The following is a 7,592-nucleotide window of genomic DNA, read 5'->3' as shown; positions in this document are numbered from 1 at the left end:
AACGCTACGGGAACAGAGAAAACGATCAGACGGAGGTAGGACGATCTGGATCGGATCGGAAAGATTGATGAGGCCGTCCCTGCCACGAGGGGCGAACTCCTCACCTTGATTGCTTGAGCGAAGGAACAGAGGCAGCCGGGCAGGCTGCATGCAGATGAGGATGTCTGCTTCCTACGGCTGTGTCTGTTTGCAAGGTTTACACGAGCGCTCATCTAAAGCATTGGCCCATACGGTGGGAATATGTTTATATATAGTAATAACATAGACAAATCCAATTAAAATCTATGAGAAACAAATCCGAAGTCCAATCTTAGCACGATAGATACAACTGACTTATATATCCAATGGGGTTGTTTTTAAATTCGAATCTACTTCCTCTGTCCCGCAAAGACTGTTCGTTTAGCCTTTAAATTTTGTCCTACAAATACTATTTGTTTATATTGTAGTAAAGTTCATCTAATCAAAGCAATATTGTAACATCCCAAAAAATTTATCGAAATAAATCACTCGCTAAAAATAAATTTCAAAATCCTTTTCAGCGTTGAGCTAAAATCGTCTCGTAATCTTTTTCGTACAAACTTCCGATCACCCCAAATCTTTTTCTGGCAATCCGCCATTCCGACACCAGTACCAATCACCATCCCATCTCTTTCTTTTCCTCGTTCCGCGTGTCGCACTGTGCACCGCCCGACCGCCGCGCGTGCTCGACCGACCCCGCGGTCGCCGCCGCGAATCCCGCCGCATCTCTCTCTTTCCCGTCTCTTCTTTTTCTTCTCATTCTCTCCTTTTCTTTTTCCTTCTTTCTTCCTTCTCTCTCCCTTCTTCCTCCATGCGCTGCACGCCGAGCGCCCCCACGCCGCCCCCCTCTCTCAGCGCCACCACCAGCCACCTCCAGCCATCCCACTTGCGCGGCCCTGCTCACCGTCACATCGCTTGCGCCGCCGTACCCCCTTGGACGCCTCGTCCCTCGCGCTCAACACGGCCGGCCGCTCCACGCCGAGCTCGGCGCGCCGAGCAGCCTGGCCTCCACCTCCACCACTTGCGCCTGCCCTCTGCGCCGCCCGTCGCCTCACCGCACTACGCGCCACCGCCCAACGTCGCCTCGAGCGCCACCGCCGGCCCCGCCGTCATTAAAGCTCGTCCTCGAGCTCGTCGGCCACCACCACCGCGCCCCCTGCCCCGCGCCTCTCCCTGCCTATAAAAGGGGCCCTTGATGTCACCCACCACCCCCTCAACCACTCTTGCCGCCGCATGCCTCCTCCTCTACGCAGCAGCGCCGCCGCCACCACCATCGCCGCCCGCCTCCGCCGGCCGCCATGGCCCGACGTCCTCGCGCCGCCTCCACCCTTGGTGAGTGGGGGAAAAGGATCCCCTCATCACTCTCCCCCTTTTCCCCTCTTCCCGGCCGCCGGCGCCTCTCCCTCCCCTCCTCTGTTTCACGTGAGGGAGGAGTGTTGGCGCCTACCAACGTCACCAGCGATGACGCCCGCAGATGCCAATTTGGGTGGCAGGTAAATCATGGGCCACTAATAAACTCGCAAGAGCACGGAGTACCACCATAGCATTTTACCCGAGAGTAACCGGGGTGTCATTTATATTTTCGCAGGGAAGGTGGCAGTGTATAAAATTTAATTAAGCTCGGAAAGACTACCATGGATTAATGTCAATGATCCAAACAGGGAAATAATATTCATGGTAAAAGGGGGTAGTGAACACACAAGCACAACTAGATAACACACCTAGGATATCGGAGAGGAAAGAGCAAGATCAAGGATGACTAGAGCTATATTCTATTGTACTCTCATGAACAGCTGAACTGAGTCGTTCACAGCAAAAGGAAAAGCCTGATCAATGGACTATGGAGACCGCATCCAGATGAACAGGAGAAGCCTGATCATCCGACGGCTTTATGTACCTCCTACTCTTCTACCCGAACGTGGAGGATTACTCGGGGCACAGACAGGGCTGTCACCACCTGCCTGCTACCTCTACAAACCGTGGGGTAGAATCGCATTGAAACGTGGTCATCAACCTAGGCACCACACCTACGCTAACGAGCACCACTCTAGCCTTGCGCAAGGACACCCTTGTCTATCCGGGGCCTTAGTTCTAGAGCATCCAATTAAGGAAGATGAAACAAAGCCATGATACACGACTAGTCTATACATGCGAATCACTCAAGATATTCATAACTCACAAGAAGGATCATATACACAACAAGGGCATACGAACCAAAGTACTGAATAGAGTAAATAAGCATCTAGTACAAACTCAGAGAATTACATGAAGAGGAAGTAAAAGACATACCGGACTCTCCATGAAGACTCTAAGACCTCGAACTATGACTCAAACCTGAACTCCTCTAGTTCTAATACCTCTACAAGAGAAGATGAATTACATCTTGAGAGAGTAAATTGATTGCTTGGATGCTTGGTGATGCTTGAAATGGAGCCCCTTCCCTCATATATATAGTGGGGAGCCATCCCTTGCTCGGCCGGGAATTGTGCACGGGCCTCCTGGAACCGACTTCCCCATCCAATGAGGAGCTGCACATCGAAGGCTTGAGGCGGTGGGGCCCATGGGTAGGTCGGCCGGCCTCCCACTGGGCCCACCGACCTTCTCCTTTGCTCCATGGGCTGCCCTCGGGGCCCATTTGTTACTGGTGTGTGGCTCGGCCTTGTTCCTACCGAATTTCTGCTCTGGTGGCCTTTTGATCCATGTGTGATGATGTCTGATTAATCGGTGTTTGCTCCTTAGCCAAAAAGGGTGTGATTGCCCTCCATTTTCAGCTAAATCCTACACTCAGAAATCTAGAGGGACATGTGGAATTTGATTATTTATTAGTGGCATGAGTGTAAAAAATGCAAGTCCATCAATTTATTATGGCAATATTGACACTTAGAACTGGTCGTTAGTGAGCGTCAACAAGGAGGAGGAAGAAAGGGCTATTTTGCCCTTAAGCCCCTCCCTTTTCTCCTTTTCTTTTATGAGTCCTCCCCCTCTCTCTATGTTCTTTTCCAAAGAAGCCCTCCCTGTTTTCCCTATTTAGGAAATCACCCTTCCCCATATAGATTTAATTCTAAATGAACCCCTGCTATTTCCAGAGTGACCCAAACATTTTCAATAATTATAATCAAGCCCTTGCCATCCCAAAAATAATTACAAAGAAGCCCCTAGAATCCATATTTAGCGCCTAAACCCCTCTTCGACCTATCATTTCATGCGCCAAATATCCTCCGTTTGCCCCGAAACTTTACCACGCCAGCTCTAACATAATTTCGGCTGTGCCATTAGAAAACCACCCAAAAATATTACTCCTATCTCCATATCTTAATTTTTCCCGATTCGAGCTCAATGGTAAAACCTTTATTTCTTTTTCTTTATTGTGTGCTTGTATGTGTGCGCTGTAGACCACGATGTGAACGAGGGGGAACCCGTCGACGAGTAGTACCACGAACAAATGTGCGAGGACTAGTACCGCAACCCTGAACCCGAAGGACAGTACCTCGATCAGGACTTCCCGAAAGGCTTTGTGAATGGCAAGTTCAATCTCATCCTTTGATGCATATTTTGTCCCAGTTTTATAAACACAACCTATTGGCCTATTTTCAAAATTGTATATTGTTTTGCTGCTAAAACCCAGTTGGATAGCCACTCCTTGATTTGTTATAACCATTCCTTGACCACCTAGATTAATGTCTAAATATGATTTATTCTATTTGGATGTTAATCGCTGCTAGAATACTTAGGACCTTGAATTACAACACATCAAACATGGTACAACTTGTTTTATAAAAGGAAAATGCATGAGTGTGTGGGAGGGGAGAATGTGGAAATTTTGAAAACTAAAAGAAAGATGGGTTTAGATGAGATGGATGGCACTTATGTGTGAATTGCCAAAAGGTGTGCTCGTACCTGTGTGGTTGAGCAAGGTTGGGAGATATCCATCTTGTCACAATTAAGGACCGAGTTGATGTGTCATCTTGCCTGACTCAACTATCGTGCAAACCACTCGACCGTTGTGTGTGGCAACGGCTTAGCATAAACCCCACTAGTTAGTCTGACAGCCATCAGGAGAGTTGAGAGCAACGGGTGATCAAGGAGAAGGGATAAGATCGTGGTGACTTATGCCCCGGTTAACCCTCGGTGAAAGGTCAATAACCCCTTGGTGGATTCCGTGTTGGCTAGTCAGGTCTAGCTAAGGTGGGTAATGGCTTTGTTGGGATCTGCACCGACACTAAGGTGATCATGCTGTGGTACCCCGCTTGTGGGTAAAGTTGCACACCTCTGTAGAGTTAAAACCTATTCGAATAGTCGTGCCCACGGTACTGGGCGAGTTACAGTTTGGTCACATAACTAGTGTTTCTTCTGGGAATGGATGGGATGGCGTGAGTTGTTTTGGAAAAGTGTCCAACAGCTGTGCCGTAAGCTACGGTGGATGAGGAGTCTGGTAGCAATTTAAAACTTGGATCCTGTGTGGATCAACCCCACTCGGTTACAAAAGAATTGTTTTAAGGAAAACCATTTTCAAAATAAACCCTTGCATAAAAATTTGCTTTCCGCAAACTAAACCTTAGCTTTAGCCTTGAATTATCCTGTGCATATATCTGTTTATACCCCCCCCCCTCCGTGGGTGTGGTTGGACTTGCTGAGTATGTTTGTACTCACCCCTGCTTAATTTTTATAGAGGAAGATCCAGAATTTATTCCCGAGGACGTTGAGTAGGGGTTCCGTTCTGCACCCAACCTTGCCTGTGGATAGGGTCACCCGCAGGAAGCTCCGTATGGCGCAAGACTCTGATGACCTCTTCGTAGTTCACATTCTTGTCTGGGTTGTAGTTGTTATCCTCTCGATAGTGGTGCTTCATTGCCCATTACCGCGTAGAGTTGTACGGTGATGTACCATCTGCTGTAATAAATGTGTTTCAGCCTCCTGGGGGGCTGATATTTGTATCATATTTAAGTCACCTCTTATGAGGGGACGCTTCAGGTGGTATCAAAGCTATAGGTTGGCCATAGGACGTGACCCCTAGGATCGAGACCCTTTTTCAAACCTTTCCACATTAGGACTTTCCTTGCTCAACCCTTTTTCCCACACGAACACTCACCGCTGACTCTTGCCATGTTCCAGATGGCTGAGGAAGGATGTACCCAGGGCATTTGCCAAACTGCACCGGGCTTCCCCAGCCTTTTGATCAATGCCTTGGAGAGTCTTAGTGTTTCGGAACGCCCAAGGTACTACAGTAGGGAGTACGAGCACCATGATACCCTCCGCTGCAGGGTGATTCTGGTCATCGCCAAAAGTGACCGCTAGCCCGACATCCAACCATGGTGAGTGACCACCATGGGGTTTAGGTACCAAGACACCTATCCCTTGGTCGCCAGGAAGGTGCTCCGTTATCTGTGCCAGATTTTTTAGGGACACCTCGCCCCCACACCGATGAGGTTCTTTCCTCCGGCCATCAGAACGCCAGTTTGGGAGACTCGCATGAGAAGCCTGGAACGGCGCCACCATAAAGAGGACCCCTTATACCAAGTGGCTACTTACCTAGCCTCCTTGGACCAGCTCTTTGACGAGCAAGCCAGCATCCTGAGGGAGCAGACCCATCGGGCCGAGCAAGCAGAGCTCGCGGTAAGAATGCATCAGATCCGGGTGGCTCAAGCCGAGGCAAGAGCCGCAGCCGCGGTCAGTAGTGAAGTGGTTGCGCAGGAATGCCTCAGGCAGGCCCGGGACCGGCGCATGCAAGAATGGACCAGAAGTGGAACGCCAGTCCCGGCACTTGGGGAAAACCATGTCCTACTTGGGACGCCCATCATAGGATGGGGACCACTTTTGGGGACCCCACAAGCCCCACCCGAGAACCCTGAAGGGCCTACTGCCACCATTGAAGGAGAAGCTGCTGAGCAACCCCTAGAAAACGGGAACCTAGAGGATGGTGAGCAAGGACTGCTCATTCCCCTGGAGGCACACTCCGTCCCAGAAGAAGGCTCGCCCCGCGAATAGCATGTCCCGAAGCCACCCTAGAAAAAGCCCTCCCAGCCCTTTGGCTTAAGTTGAACCCTTAATTGTGGCCTTTGTACCCGGACGTGTAGTACGCGTTTAGCCTTGTCCCAGTGTGTACCCCCTTGCAGTAATGAAATTGTTTGTGCTTGTTGTTTGTTAGTCTGTGTGCTTGTCGGCAGGAGGTGGATTCTGCCTTTTCAAAAATGCGAAATAAATAACTTAAACATCACCTTAATCCCAATCCAAGTCTCATGAGAATCCCACCCAATCGGCAGATACCTCCCAAGAGTGCCACCAGGACCACCCTGAGTCAGGCCAATGCAACCCCAAGTGTGGGAAAGCAGTAGGAGGTGCAAGGACAAGCCTCTGCTCAGCAAGAATGGGAAGTAAGCCAGTATGAAGGTGGAGGAGAAAGTCAAGTGAGCTTGCAACAACCACCACCCCCACCAGTTATTGATTTGGAACAAGTTATTAAGAATCAGACCCTTCTGCTAGAAGATCTAGCCAATGGCGTCACCCGCCCAAGGTCCCGCGGACAAGGCATGAATGATAAGTTGATGGATTTCCAACGGACCAAGACCAATGGTGTCAGGCGCCAACCGAGTGCCCATCCGCAACAACAACAACACCAACAACAATAGCCAGCAGATGAGGCAGCCCAGTTGTCATTTGGACGAGCTCGTGTTAACCACATCAACGCGCAAGAGGCTCAAGAGCTCGGGGCGTAGTGCTTGGTGAAGCTTCTAGTCAGCTCAGCTCTTGCAACAGTATTGTTTGATTCTGGAGCATCACACTCATTCATATCGTCAAGCTTCGTGGACAAGCATAAAATACCTACGGTACTACTAAAAATACCCCTATTAACCCGGACGCCTGGAGGTGACATCAGTGTCAACTAGGCTGTTTACAGGTAAGGATCAATTTAAGTGGGGTAGAATTCCTAGCAGATCTAGTAGTACTTAAGTCTAAGGGAATAGATGTAATCCTTGGAATGGACTGGTTAAGCCTACACAATGGCCTCATAGGCTGTGCTGACAAGGTAGTACACCTAAACAACTCAGATGGGATGCAAGTGACCTACCATATTCGGGGAAGTGGACCAGACCCAATGGTTTTCAGTATGGACGTGAAATCCTTAGAAGGAGTTCTAGTTGTGAATGAGTACCCTGATGTTTTCCCGGAAGAACTCCCCGGAATGCCACCTGACAGAGATATAGAGTTTGTCATTGAACTTATCCCCGGGACCTCTCCTATTGCCAAGAGACCCTATAAGATGGCAGCCTCAGAACTAGCAGAGCTGAAGAAACAACTTGAAGAGTTACAACAGAGTGGTTTTATCAGGCCTAGTTCATCCCCGTGGGGAGCCCCAGTCCTATTTGTCAAGAAGAAGGACGGGAGTATGAGGATGTGTGTAGATTATCGGGCACTGAATGAAGTCACCATCAAGAATAGGTATCCTCTCCCTAGGATTGATTATCTCTTTAATTAACTAAAAGGAGCCAAGTATTTTTCCAAGATTGACCTAAGGTCGGGATATCACCAGCTCAAGATTAAGGAGAGTGACATCCCGAAGACAGCCTTTGTCACCC

The sequence above is a fragment of the Panicum virgatum genome, chromosome 6N (genome assembly GCF_016808335.1).
Source record: "Panicum virgatum strain AP13 chromosome 6N, P.virgatum_v5, whole genome shotgun sequence".
Classification (NCBI taxonomy): Eukaryota; Viridiplantae; Streptophyta; class Magnoliopsida; order Poales; family Poaceae; genus Panicum; species Panicum virgatum.
The sequence above is the reverse complement of the archived record's forward strand: the minus strand, read 5'-3'. Positions refer to the sequence as shown.